We start from the raw sequence: 15,210 nt of genomic DNA, 5'->3' as shown, positions 1-15,210 counted from the left end.
ATAAGTCGAACAAAAATTTACCAATCCTTCTCAAATTTGGTAGGGGCATAGATTCTATGACGGTAACTGTTCTATGTGAAAATGGGCGAAATCGGTCGAAGCCACGCCCAGTGTTTATACACAGTCCACCGTCTGTCCTTCCGCTCGGCCGATAACACAATAACTTGAGCAAAAACCGATATATCTTTACTAAACTTAGCCCACGTACTTATCTGAACTCACTTTATCTTGGAATAAAAAATGGCCGAAATCCGACCATAACCACGCCCACTTTATCGATATCGAAAATTAGGAAAAATTAAAAAAAATGCCATAATTCTATACCAAATACGAAAAAAGGAATGAAATATGGTAACTGGATTGGTTTATTGACACTAAATATAATTTTGGGAAAAACTTTGTAAAATGGGTGTGACACCTACCATATTAAGTAGAAGAAAATAAAAAAGTTCTACAAGGCGAAATCAACAGCCCTTGGAATCTTGGCAGGAATACTGTTAGTGGTATTGCATATATAAATAAATTAGCAGTACCCGACAGATGATTTTCTGGATCACCTGGTCCACATTTTGGTCGATATCGCGAGAACGCCTTCACATATACATCTAAGGGCCACTCGCTTTTAAAACCCTCATTAATACCTTTAATTTGATATCCACATCGTACAAACACATTCTAGAGTCACCCTTTTGCCCACCCTAATGGCGATATCTCGAAAAGGCGTCCACCTATAGACCTAATGCCCACTCCCTCTTAAAATGCTCAGTAACACCTTTCATTTGATACCCATATCGTACAAACATTCTAGAGTCACCCCTGGCCCAACCTAATGGCGATATCTCGAAAAGGCGTCCACCTATAGACCTAATGCCCACTCCCTCTTAAAATGCTCAGTAAAACTTTTCGTTTGATACCCATATCGTACAAACACATTCTAGAGTCACCCTGGCCCACCCTAATGGCGATATCTCGAAAAGGCGTCCACCTATAGACCTAATGCCCCCTCCCTCTTAAAATGCTCCGTAACACCTTTCGTTTGATACCCATATCGTACAAACATTCTAGAGTCACCCTTGGTCCACCTTTATGGCGATATCTCGAAAAGGCGTCCACCTATAGAACTAAGGATTACTCCCTTTAAAAATACTCATTACCACCTTTCATTTGATACCCATATCGTACAAACACATTCTACAGTCACCCTGGCCCACCAAAATGGCGAAATCTCGAAAAGGCGTCCACCTATGGAACTAAGGATCACTTCTTTTCAAAATACTCATTAACAGCTTTCATTTGATACCCATATCGTACAAACATATTCTAGAGTCACCCCTGGTCCACCTTTATGGCGATTTCTCGAAAAGGCGTTCACCTATAGAACTAAAGCCCATTCCCTTTTAAAATACTCATTACCACCTTTCATTTGATACCCATATCGTACAAACACATTCTAGAGTCACCCCTGGTCCACCTTAATGGCGATATCTCGAAAAGGCGTCCACCGATAGACCTAAGGCCCACTCCCTCTTAAAATGCTCAGTAACACCTTTCATTTGATTCCCATATCGTACAAACACATTCTAGAGACACCCTGGCACACCCAAATGGCGATATCTCGAAAAGGGGTCCACCTATAGACCTAATGCCCACTCCCTCTTAAAATGCTCAGTAACACCTTTCGTTTGATACCCATATCGTACAAACATTCTAGAGTCACCCCTGGCCCACCCTAATGGCGATATCTCGAAAAGGCGTCCACCTATGGAACTAAGGATCACTTCTTTTCAAAATACTCATTAACAGCTTTCATTTGATACCCATATCGTACAAACATATTCTAGAGTCACCCCTGGTCCACCTTTATGGCGATTTCTCGAAAAGGCGTTCACCTATAGAACTGAAGCCCATTCCCTTTTAAAATACTCATTACCACCTTTCATTTGATACCCATATCGTACAAACACATTCTAGAGTCACCCCTGGTCCACCTTAATGGCGATATCTCGAAAAGGCGTACACCGATAGACCTAAGGCCCACTCCCTCTTAAAATGCTCAGTAACACCTTTCATTTGATTCCCATATCGTACAAACACATTCTAGAGACACCCCTGGTCCACCTTTATGGCGATATCTCGAAACGGCGTCCACCTATGGAACTAAGGATCACTTCTTTTCAAAATACTCATTAACAGCTTTCATTTGATACCCATATCGTACAAACATATTCTAAAGTCACCCCTGGTCCACCCTACATGGTGATTTTCCTTATTTTGTCTCCATAGCTCTCAACTGAGTATGTAATGTTCGGTTACACCCGAACTTAGCCTTCCTTACTTATTTTTTAGTAATTTTTTTTTAGGTTTAAGCATACATAAGTTCATTCTTGTAGTAGGATTTACTTAAATGAATTGCGAGCGGTGGCATGTCGAATGTCAACTTTTCAAAATTACTCATTTAAGCTCAATCTCAATGGTGAGTGTTGAAGTTAATTACCTACATAGTTACATATAAACTTATACAAGGTAAGATTTCGACGCAAGCAAACGAGGCGTACGCGTGAAGATTAAAATCGTGAGTAAAGCTGTTGCAAGAAATGTGAGGTAAAAAATTTTGCTTAGGCTTAGCGCATGTGTGAGTGAAAAACCCGATATTTTTTTTAAATCAATACCGAAAATGTTTGATGTCTTTGGTATGAGGTTTTCGGAATGTGAGTGTTAGTGGAAGTTTTATGAAAAGCGAACAGGGTCGAGTAAATATGATATTTGTATTAACCCGATATTTTTATTATCAGACACCAGGGGGGACAAATTTAAATATATAACAAAGGGAAAAGTGCAAGAGAAATAAAAGTTAAACATATAATATATGAAAGAAAGAAGAGGAAGGGAAAGTAAAGGGGGAATTACATAAAAGTGACGGAGAAAATGAAATTAACAAATGTCGAAACAAAACTCGAAACCGACTATTTTGAAAGAGTAGATGAAACTGGAACTCTCCAACCTAAATGGTGCTAGTTTCCGCACTGAACCAAATCATTATCCGGCAAAAGTCCATTATCATCGATGATGCTCCCAAAAATCTTCGGAGAGTACTTTTCTCGCTAACCGAAACGAGACAGGAACCGAAACCAAAACCACAAATCGAAACCGGACAAAAATTGCGACTGCGAATGGAAATCAGAAAAATAACCAAATGGGGCACAACTGAAATGGAAACCAAACAGAAATCGGCCGAAAATCTAACGAATACAGGGACTGAAATCGGAAAAAATCGAACACTGAAACCAGAGCCCAAGCTGGAAGCGCCAACGAAACCGCAACGAATTCGAAAGTAATAACTTTTCAAAGGTGAAAGGGAGTTCAAAATCAAAACTGGTACAGAAGCCAAACGGAGACCGAAAACGAATATGGATCAAAGCCGCTGGCGAGGGCCTAACCGATACTTTACCTAATCCAAAGCCAAGCTTAATATTAAATCCAGTTGGAAAGCGGATCAAAACGACCTTGAAAGCGGCCCAAATAATTGAAAGGAGAAAATAAGCAATATATAACCGCAACCGGATGTGAAAGTGGTGAGGGAACCGAAATAAATTGGGAATCGGAATCGGAACCGAAACCAAAACGAGCCTGCAATAACAAATGATATTGGAGCCGAATTCTTCAAATTGCATCAAAATCAAAACAGAAACAGGACCCATTACACAAATTAAATTGTAGTTAAGAAGCGGTATTGTTCTATTTAAAAATATTTCTTTTCTAGAGGGATATTACTATAAATTTTCCTAAGAACATTTCTTTTGTAAACTCCAACAACCATATCATCTTATCTCGACACCGTGCATGTTTTCGAGCTATACAGCAGGAAATTCATGATGGCAACATTTCAATAAAGATAGAGTTTTAGTCCCGAAAAATGGACATCACCATTCATAAAGCTAAACGTTCATCCATACATGACCTAACAAATATAAAATGTTCAACGCTAACACGACACGGCGTAATTAAGAGGACTCATATTCTTATGCTGCACACGGCAGCAACAACAAATAGTAACAAGCACAAACTTATAGATGCACCAGTAAATGCCTTAACCGCTAGTAGTGGTGTTGACATTCGTCTTAGTTTATTATCGTAGAATATATTTTTTTTATAGAAGCGATGCCGGAGGCAAGTATGTTAACATACGATTTGTGTTAATTAGAATATGCGGGATGTGTGTAGTGTGAGAATGTTTACGCATTGTCGGATATATTCACAAATGTAAATCTTAATGTGCTTGAAGTTTATGTGTTGAAAGATATTTGGTTTGGTACACAGTCGGTGGCGTGAAGCTGCCAACAACTATAAAACTGTATTTGATAAGCTAAACAAAGTCAAATTGCTTGATACAATTTTTCTTTTTGCCATTGATATAAGAGAAACATTTTTAAATATCCACACGGAGATGGTTACCAGAATACGTTTCTGATTTCACTTGGGCTACCTTTCCCGCTGCTGAGCGTTAAGCCCCAATAAACCTGAATTGTAGTGGTATTAAGCTATATGCTGCTATCCACATCAAATACACAAAAATAATATTTATATAATGGTAAACAGCGGAAGCATTGCTTATAACGCTATTGATCCAATGTTACTTATTAAATTCTGTTGAATGCGCCGAAAAATATTCCACACAATTTGGGAGTAAAATCATATAGTATGTTTTTAGCGAAGTGAGTTTAAAAGGAATGGCAATAAAAATTAAAAAGTTAGAGACAAACTAAAAAGCGTGCAGCGGGGCAATCAATTGGCTGAGTGGATTGAGACATATGAATTAACACCAGTAGAATGAAGGTATAATCGAGTGAAAGCTCGGCACTCGAAAAGCTCGCTGATGAAGCAGCAACATTTAGAAATATGTGCTAGTAAACATAGAACAATAACAATATAACAATATATTTAGGGATCTAGTATGTAAGATGATGTGGATTTTACCGCACTTCTCGTTTATTATAAGCTTGAAACGAATTAGCAATGGAACATTTACGAGTCACGTGTTAATAAAGAGCTTGTTGTAGTATAGTTTTTATAGTTAAAAAAAAAAAAAAATTATGACTAATTCAAAACTTAATTTAGCGGTCGCTCATCGGCACACTTTCATAGATCTAGCGATTACTGTCTTACAAATGATTCCTTAAATCGTGACTTATGATCAGAGCTGCTCAACCCATACACATATAGCACTCTTTTTTGTTTTGCACTGAAGAACAGGTACAGGTACAAATTTACAATTTGAGTATAAGCAAAATTTTCATAGCCCTTCCATATGCCCTCACATATAAATAAAATTCATAGGAAAGTTTTTGATTTTCATATGTAAGTGAAAAGCAAAAACTATTTCATATGAAGCCAAGGTACTTCAGCATGATACTCAAATTTACAATAACAAATTGACACCAAACAATTTTTCGAAAGTATTGTAGCACTGAGAAAAATATTTGTTTTCAGTTTGAACATGTTGTGCATAACAACACAATTAAAATCAACTTTCTTGTATAGAAAGTGAACCATCAGAGACCGAAATAATTTTCCCATATTATTTTCATTGTTCTTATTGTAAAAAATGTTAACTCAAAAATAAAAATTTAAACGTTAACAAAAACATGGCAAAATCACTAATAGTGATAGGAATAGTGGTCTCAATTTCTCATTGTGGAAACTGTTTTTGTATTTTGAAGTTCCGATAAAGTTTCGTCAGTTGTTCTGGCTTGGATTCCAAGGCAAAATAAAGCATTGTCGTATAGGTATAAGCAACACTACCTATGAACTTTTCAAAGCTAAATTATAAATAGAAAAAATGTCAACTATTTTTATACCCACTTCTTAATTCCCTAGGCTTATTAAACGAAATTAGCATATAAAGCGTGCTTCAAATAAAAAGCAATTACAACAACACAAATATCGAAGATGAAGAGCCATTCAAAACCCCAAGAAATTTAAGCTCACAAAAGCCATGAAAGAACAACAAATACTTACTACATAAATTAAAAGCAAAAATTATTCAACCATTAAATAATCAGTAAGCGTATGCCACATGCCGCACGTTGCGCCTCAACTAACCACCTGCACAATTAATACATAATAAATTAGCGTTGAAGCGAGCGATAGTAGGAAATGGTACGGCACGTAACAAAGAGGAATGCCAACAAAACTCAATGATTTGACACATTGAGAATAGAATATTTTTGAATGCGTACTTACGGGCGGGCATACAACGAATGTCAATGCTTAATGGGCCGAAGGTTTTCTGTGATTTTGAGTAAACTATTTCTTATGCATATCAATATGTTTCAGACACATAATTTGTATTGCTGCATGAAGTAGGTGCAGCATAAAATCATAAAAAAATTAATTATAATTCCGTGTAAAATTACTTATTCAAGAATAAACTTTAGTGTGTATAAAGCGCCTTCGTAGGGAATAGTTTACTTAGCCGAATATTCACATTCAAGTCAGCAAACTTGGCCAGATGCCATTTGACTCATTCCTAGCAGTAAAATAATAATTTATAAGAAGTGATAAGAATTTATTTATAGATACATAGCTTCAAGAACAAGCTTGGGCCGCGATGATGGCATTTTGATGACTGGTGAATCACATTCGGTCCAACATTACCCCCTTTACTTTATGGTTCTAAATAAGCTACTGAATATTCAACCAATGCCGCAGATCTAAGGTTTTTAGAGAAGAAACAGTAATGAGCAAAAATGGTGTGAGCACCAATTACGAGGTACGATGTGTAAACATGGAGGTCTATGTACAGAAAACTAATGTTTTAAAGTTTACTGGAGCTGACCCAAGGGTTGAAATTAAACCACAATAGAGGTAACTTTACTAAACACCAAACATTTTGGGATTTTTGAGAAGAGCTTCTTATCAGTAACAAACGATAACGATATGTTAATATATTATTATCGGCTTATTATTATATTATTATTGCGACGTTGTAGTCGAGTTATCGGTTCGCTAGCTACAAGTCATCGACTTCTTATCAAAGGGTTACAGATTAGTAATCGCTAATATATTAAAGTTTTATCGGTACCTATCTCATAAAAAGTCAACGAGTGATCGATAACTAATTCATAATACGCCGATTACAAATTGATAACACTCCGACAGGAACCCGATATCAATTCGATAACTTTTCATTCACAAATCGATAAATTTTTAATAAAACATCGAGAACTTTTTGTTAAAAAGTCGATAAGTTTTTTATAGTAAATCGGTAGCTTTTCCACAAAAAATCGATAACTTTTCGATGGCAAACCGATAGATGCCGATAATAAGTTTGGTTATACTCCGATAAGAAATTGATAACAGTATTGTAGAATAACATTTCCACATCATCCTTCAAATTTTACTAGCATTCTTGCTGTGGATTGACCTATGAAAAAATTTAGCATCTAATCTGAAGGAATTTATATTTTATTTAATAATTTAATAATTTTTTATAAAATTTAAACAACGTGACATCAGGACGGACAAGGCGACAGCTGTTTCGATTACACCCTGCAAATCTCTTCAAAGCCTTTTCTCCCGGGAGTGGGATTTGAACCCGCACTCCTACGATAGTTGAACGTGTTACAAACGCATCCAGCCACGTCATGCCTTAGGTGTTATAAAGTTCTTCCCAATTGCCTTCTTTTTTGCATATTTTAATCTTTTACACATTGCATACTTCGTATGTAATTATGTGTTAAATCTATGCTTGTTGGTACGGCGGTTTTCAAAGAAACTTTGGTATTGTTGCTGTTTTTGTTCTATTTATAGAACTACAACGAATTAATATTTTAATTTATATTTGTTCTTCATGGCGATTAACGTTGATAACAAATAATTTATTTATATCAAATCGCAATAGACTGTCAAATCAAGTGGCGGTGACCTAACCAAAAATATGAAGACATACTGCATTCGGAGCCATAAACAACTCATTTCTTGAAGTGTTTCACTCCAGAACCGGACTTTATCAAACATTTGTTTTACGTAGGAGCGCTGAAAAGAGTAATTCAAATGAATTCGAAATGAAACTAGATCCAATAAATTGTAACCATTTTCCAATCGGCTAGTGTCTATCTTCTATTTTTTTAAGAGGTTTTTAGAGCCTTCTTTTGGCTGATGCCCACACTTTGCTCAATTGATTTGAAATTTACCCTGTTGATAAGGGAAAAGAAATAATTGTAGAGGAGATGAAACAGAGGAGGAGGAATAAAATTAGCAGTATAAAAACAATATGGATTATGTTGTGGATGGTAATGACGATGCAATTTGTTATAGAAATGTGAGCAATTGGGTTAACGATAGCTTACCGGTTTGATATCGACGGGCTTACAAGCGAAAGCTTTCTGTTATTTATGGAAAAGTTGTCGACATTTTATGCAAACATTTTCAATTTGTTATTGTTTTGTTTTCGGCAAGTTATCGATTTTTTATCGAAATTCCGTATATCAAAATCATCAGTATCGAAAAAAAATTCGATTGAGCCATGTCCGTCCGTCCGTCCGTCTGCCCGTTAACACGATAACTTGAGTAAATTTTGAGGTATATTGATGAAATTTGGTACGTAGGTTCCTGAGCACTCATCTCAGATCGCTATTTAAAACGAACGATATCGGACTATAACCACGCCCACTTTTTCGATATCGAAAAATTCGAAAAACCGAAAAAATGCGATAATTCATTACCAAAGACAGATAAAGCGATGAAACTTGGTAGGTGGGTTGAACTTATGACGCAGAATAGAAAATTAGTAAAATATTGGACAATGGGCGTGGCACCGCCCACTTTTAAAAGAAGGTAATTTAAAAGTTTTGCAAGCTGAAATTTGGCAGTCGTTGAAGATATCATGATGAAATTTGGCACGAACGTTACTCGTATTACTATATATATGCTTAATAAAAATTAGCAAAATTGGAGAACGGCCACGCCCACTTAAAAAAAAATTTTGTAAAGCCAAATTTTTAACAAAAAATTTAATATCTTTACAGTATATAAGTAAATTATGTCAAGATTCAACTCCAGTAATGATATGGTGCAACAAAATACAAAAATAAAAGAAAATTTCAAAATGGGCGTGGCTCCGCCTTTTTTCATTTAATTTGTCTAGGATACTTTTAATGCCATAAGTCGAACAAAAATTTACCAATCCTTGTGAAATTTGGTACGGGCTTAGATTCTAGGACGATAACTGTTCTCTGAGAAAAAGGGCGAAATCCGTGGAAGCCACGCCCAATTTTTATACACAGTCGATCGTCTGTCCTTCTGCTCGGCCGTTAACACGATAACTTGAGCAAAAAACGATATATCTTAACTAAACTCAGTTCACGTACTTATATTAACTCACTTTGTATTGGTGTAAAAAATGGCCGAAATCCGACAATGACCACGCCCACTTTTCCGATATAGAAAATTACGAAAAATGAAAAAAATACCATAATTCTGTACGAAATATGAAAAAATAAATGAAACATGGTAATTGGATTGGTTCTTTGACGCAGAATATAACTTTAGAAAAAAACTTGGTAAAATGGGTGTGACACCTACCATATTAAGTAGAAGAAAATGAAAAAGTTCTGCAGGCGAAATCAAAAGCCCTTGGAATCTTGGCAGGAATACTGTGCGTGGTTTACATATATAAATAAATTAGCGGTACCCGACAGATGATGCTCTGGGTCACCCTGGTCCCCATTTTGGTCGATATCTCGAAAACGCCTTCACATATACAACTACCACCACTCCCTTTTAAAACCGTCATTAATACCTTTTATTTGATACCCATATCGTACAAACAAAGTCTAGAGTCACCCCTGGTTCACCTTTATTTTGATGCCGCGAAAAGGCGTCCACGTATAGAACTAAGGCCCACTCCCTTTTAAAATACTCATTAACATCTCTCGTTTGATACCCATATTATACAAACGTATTCTAGAGTCACCCTGGTCCACCTTAATGGCGATATCTCGAAAAGGCGTCCATCTATAGAACTTAGGTCCACGCCCTTTTAAAATACTCATTAATACCTTTCATTTGATACCCATATCGTACAAACGCATTCTAGAGTCAACCCTGATCCACCTTTATGGCTATATCCCTAAATGGCGTCCACCTATAGAACTATGGCCCACTCCCTCATAAAATACTCTTTAATACCTTCCATTTGATACACATGTCATCCAAACGCATTCCAGGGTTACCCTAGGTTCATTTTCCTACATAGTGATTTTCCCTTATTTTGTCTCCACAGTTCTCAGCTGAGTACGTAATGTTCGGTTACACCCGAACTAAGCCTTCCTTACTTGTTTTTTTAACTGTAGCTGAAACGACTGATATGACAAGTAAAGACTCTGATCTGAACTGTGCAGTTGTGCAGTTGTGTCTACTGGTAGGAATTATCAAAACTGAAATCTTTGAAATCGTTTTTGGAATGATCTGTCGTACGACATCGGGAGGTAGCCTAAATGTCAGAAGCAAGACATCAGGAGCATGTAAAAGTCGCAACAATATTCCAGCCGTATTGAGGGAAACAAAAGTGATGCGGATGGGAAAATGGGCTTGCTTATTATTTTAAGTTTCAATTCTTTAGTTTCTAAAAAAAACTCGAGGAACTACTCGACGTATGGACTCTGCCTTTCTACGGTATGCATACAAACAGACTTTGCGACATGAACTGTTGCAAGTTAATGTGGTGTGCCCTTTTGAAAATGTGAAAACCGGCCCAAAAAATTCGCTCGCATCGGGGCAGGGGCGGAGAAACAATAAGGAGTTTGATACTGTCTCTTCTTCTGAGACATGTTGTGAAGTTTCGTGTTGTACGTAAAACCTTAAAAGAACGTTAGCAAAAGTTAGTAAATGTTAAGAGCGTCAAGCCTCGGGATTAACATGCATAACACGGATTTACTTTTCCTCACGAAGAAGTCACAGCCGACCAACTTCAAACTACCAACGCTAAACGGTCAGCAACTAAGCCGTTCGCCTTATACGAAGTACTTATGTGAAAATAAACTTTTTTTGCAAACAAAACCAAGATTAGTGCATTGAGGAGCAGATGTGGCAAGCCTGTACTGCCTTTTACGTCTGTTAATCGATGTTCGTTGAAAAATAAGCTCTGAAGCCGAATACATTGGTATGTCTGAATCAGGTTTGGAATGAACAGTAAAAAGGGTTTTTCGGAAGTAATAAAATCTCAACAGCCTACAGCAAGTTCAGCGCACTATGTGAATCCGGGCTGAAACTTGATGTACCCGACGTGTACAATTGGTTCGAAAATGGATTATCATTTCTGCAAATCTATGCTTAAGGGCAACGTTAACTCTGTTCTTGTAAGTAGGAATTATTGGAAGAGGGACAGAATTGCAATTGATGAGGACATACAGAGCACCAACAGCGGCTCCAAGAAGAATGCAGGTAGGAGAGATGATGTCCACGACTCTTTAGAAATAGTTGCATCATTAAAACCCAAATTTTAGTGTGTTTCCAGTACATGTCCTAGCAATTTGGCAGTCAAGTCGAGAAAGTGCCGATCAGTGAGAAGGCGAGGAAGAATAGGTTGGTGATGAGCTTGGACGTAGGCGCTCGAAATGTATTGATCTATTAATCAGCGTCGAAGTAGGTATAATATAAGGAATTTTTAACTGAAAATGTCACAGTCCATGTGGAATTGTGGAATATTGCGCAACACCATGACCCCCATGGCCACACTATAATAATAAAAAAAAAAAAATAGTCTTCTGATCGTGGCCGAGACCGAAAACCTGTTGCGGTCTGCATCGCCAATTTGGCTATGAGCGCGCATGCCGAAAGGAGGGGTATTCCGCACAATGATCCCTGAAGAAGCTGAGAAAATGTAATTCGCAGAACAGCAGTCCATTACTTTCGGTGCCAAGCACTAGCTTGAATAATTCTAAAATTTTTCGAAGTCCCTTTTGGAAAAATCTGGGAGACTATTGGAAATAAAATTTTATAATAAACTTGATTTTATTTACAACTCTTGTTGATTGAAGCACATTTTCAATCTCATATTCATCACTTTTACACAAGTTTTATGGCAACTATTTTTCTAAATGACAAAAGCGTCATACCTTTCTTATGATGAAGTGTCACCCAGAATAGTACAGTGGGACTTATTACAAAGTTTTATATCTTCAAGCTAACAGCCACACTTTGGCAATAACCCCGAAAACAAAGCAGCAATTTTAACACTTCTGGAGGAGCCACCACAAAACAAGTACATTTGGGCAATTCACAAGAATCTTGTATTTATTAAAAATTGTAACATTTGAGTTGTTTCTATGGTTTCCAATATAAAATTTTAGTAAAGCATAGCACATACGACGATAAGTTGTCTTATCAAAAAACAACCACCTATCCGTACCACCAGAAAATACGGGTACCGTATACGTGTTCGCAACATTTATTATTTTATTTTATTTTTATCTATATATATAAAAATGAATCAAGAACTATCTGGTCGATTTTGTTCAAACTTTCACATAAGTAGCGTATGCCTCACGCGGTCGTTTGCACATATGTTTGGTTGCGATCGACGCACAGGGTCTCCAGATATAGGCCAAAGCGTGGACCCGGCTACCCCTAGAATGTGTTTATAGAATATGGATTACAAATGAAAGCTGTTGATGAGTGTTCTAGTAGAGACTCGAAATGGGTCTGGAACAAAATACATACCACCCTCTGGGACTGGCAATAAGAGATGAAGAATAAGAAAAACTTGAGAGAAGAGAAAAGAGAGAAGGAGACTGAGAAATTGATAGAACGAAACGAAGATGGAGATAGATGAAGCGTTAAATACGGAGCGAGGAGTGAATACAAAGATTAGGAGTTTAGTTAAGTGTAGAGGGGAAAGGCTTATTAAAATATATGCAGATATACCAAATTTAGGGCAGAACAACGTCTGCCGGGTCTGCTAGTTTGATATAAAAGGGAGTTAAATATGTACATACAAATGGACAAATGAAGCTAATATTAGCGTCGTAAAAAAATATAGCAAACTCTTTCGTTCCCAAAAACTAAAACAAATTTAAAGGCACTTTAAATGATACTTTTATGTTGGAAGCCCTTTCAACACGGTGCACCACTGTTTAAGAACCAGTTCAGTTTTTATATGTTGACATACAGCATATCTTTTATATTATTTTGAATATATTTTTATACTTAGTTGAGCAGAGCACACAGCGCATATTAACTTTGATTGGATAACGGTTGGTTGTACCGGTATAAAGGAATCGAGATAGATATAGACTTCCATATATCAAAATCATCAGGATCGAAAAAAAATTTGATTATCCGTTAACGCGATAACTTGAGTAAAGTTTGAGCTATCTTGATGAAATTTGGTATGTAGGTTCCTGGGAACTCATCTCAAATCGCTGCTTAAAATGAACGATATCGAATTTTAGCCACGCCCACTTTTTGGATATCGAAAATTTCGAAAAACCGAAAAAGTGCGATAATTCATTACCAGAGACGGATGAAGCTATGAAACTTGGTAAGTGAGTTGAATTTATGACGCAGAATAGAAAATTAGTAAAATTTTGGACAATGGGCGTGTCACCTCCCACTTTTAAAAGAAGGTAATTTCAAAGTTTTGCAAGCTGAAATATGGCAGTCATTGAAGGTATCATGACGAAATTTGGCAGGAACGTTACTACTGTCACTATATATGTGCTAAATAAAAATTAGAAAAAAAAATTTTAAGTCAAATTTTAACGAAAAATTGAATATTTTTACTGTATATATGTAAATTATGTCAACATTCAACTCCAGTAATGATATGGTGAAACAAAATATAAAAATAAAAGAAAATTTCAAAATGGGCGTGGCTCCGCCCTTTTTCATTTAGTTTGTCTAGAATACTTTTAATGCCATAAGTCAAACAAAAATTTACCAATCCCTCTGAAATTTGGTAGAGGCATAGATTTTATGACGGTAACTGTTTTCTGTGAAAATGGGCGAAATCGGTTGAAGCCACGCCCAGTTTTTATACACAGTCGACCGTCTGTCCTTCCCCTCGGCCGATAACACGATAAGTTGAGCAAAAATCGATGTATCTTTACTAAACTTAGTCCACGTACTTATCTCAACTCACTTTATCTTGGCACAAAAAATGGCCGAAATCCGACTATAACCGCGCCCACTTTTTCGAAATCGAAAATTACGAAAAATTAAAAAAAATGCCATAATTCTATACCAAATACGAAAAACGGGATGAAACATGGTAATTGGATTGGTTTATTGACGCAAAAAATAACTTTAGAAATAACTTGTAAAATGGGTGTGACACCTACCACATTAATTAGAAGAAAATGAAAAAGTTCTGCAAGGCGAAATCAAAAGCCCTTGGCTGCATCTTGGCAGGAATACTGTTCGTGGTATTACATATATAAATAAATTAGTGGTACCCGACAGATGATGTTCTAGGTTACCCTGGTCCACATTTTGGTCGATATCTCGAAAACGCCTTCACATATACAACTAAGGGCCACTCCCTTTTAAAACCCTCATTAATACCTTTAATTTGCTATCCATATCGTACAAACACATTATAGAGTCACCCTAGGTCAACCTTTATGGCGATGTCTCGAAACGGCGTCCACCTATGGAACTAAGGTCCAGTCCCTTTTAAAATACTCATTAAAACCTTTCATTTGATACCCATATCGTACAAACACATTCTAGAGTCACCCCTGGTCCACCTTTATGGCGATATCTCGAAAAGGCGTCCACCTATAGAACTAAGGCCCACTCCCTTTTAAAATACTCATTAACACCTTTCATTTTATACCCATATCGTATAAATACATTCTAGAGTCACCCCTGGTCCACCTTTATGGCGATATCTCGAAAAGGCGTCCACCTATAGAACTACTCCATTTTAAAGTACTCATTAACACCTTTCATTTGATTCCCATATCATACAAACACATTCTAGAGTAACCCCAGGTCCACCTTTATGGCGATATCTCGAAAAGGCGTCCACCTATAAAACTAAAGATCACTCGCTTTTAAAATACTCATTACCTTTCATTTGATACTCATATCGTACAAACACATTCTAGAGTCACCCCTGGTCCACCTTTATGGCGATATCTCGAAAAGGCGTCCACTTATAGACTACTCCCTTTTAAAGTACTCATTAACACCTTTCATTTGATTCCC

General features: G+C 36.8%; 1 long non-coding RNA gene across 1 annotated transcript in view; it reads left to right on the top strand.

The window, feature by feature from the left end:
• LOC137235671 (uncharacterized) overlaps positions 1-15,210 on the top strand; it is a 177,264-nt gene that overhangs the window by 80,380 nt on the left and 81,674 nt on the right. The gene's annotated exons all lie outside the window — the stretch shown is intronic.

Source organism: Eurosta solidaginis, unplaced genomic scaffold (assembly GCF_040869045.1).
Source record: "Eurosta solidaginis isolate ZX-2024a unplaced genomic scaffold, ASM4086904v1 ctg00000151.1, whole genome shotgun sequence".
Classification (NCBI taxonomy): domain Eukaryota; kingdom Metazoa; phylum Arthropoda; class Insecta; order Diptera; family Tephritidae; genus Eurosta; species Eurosta solidaginis.
The sequence above is the reverse complement of the archived record's forward strand: the minus strand, read 5'-3'. Positions and strand labels throughout refer to the sequence as shown.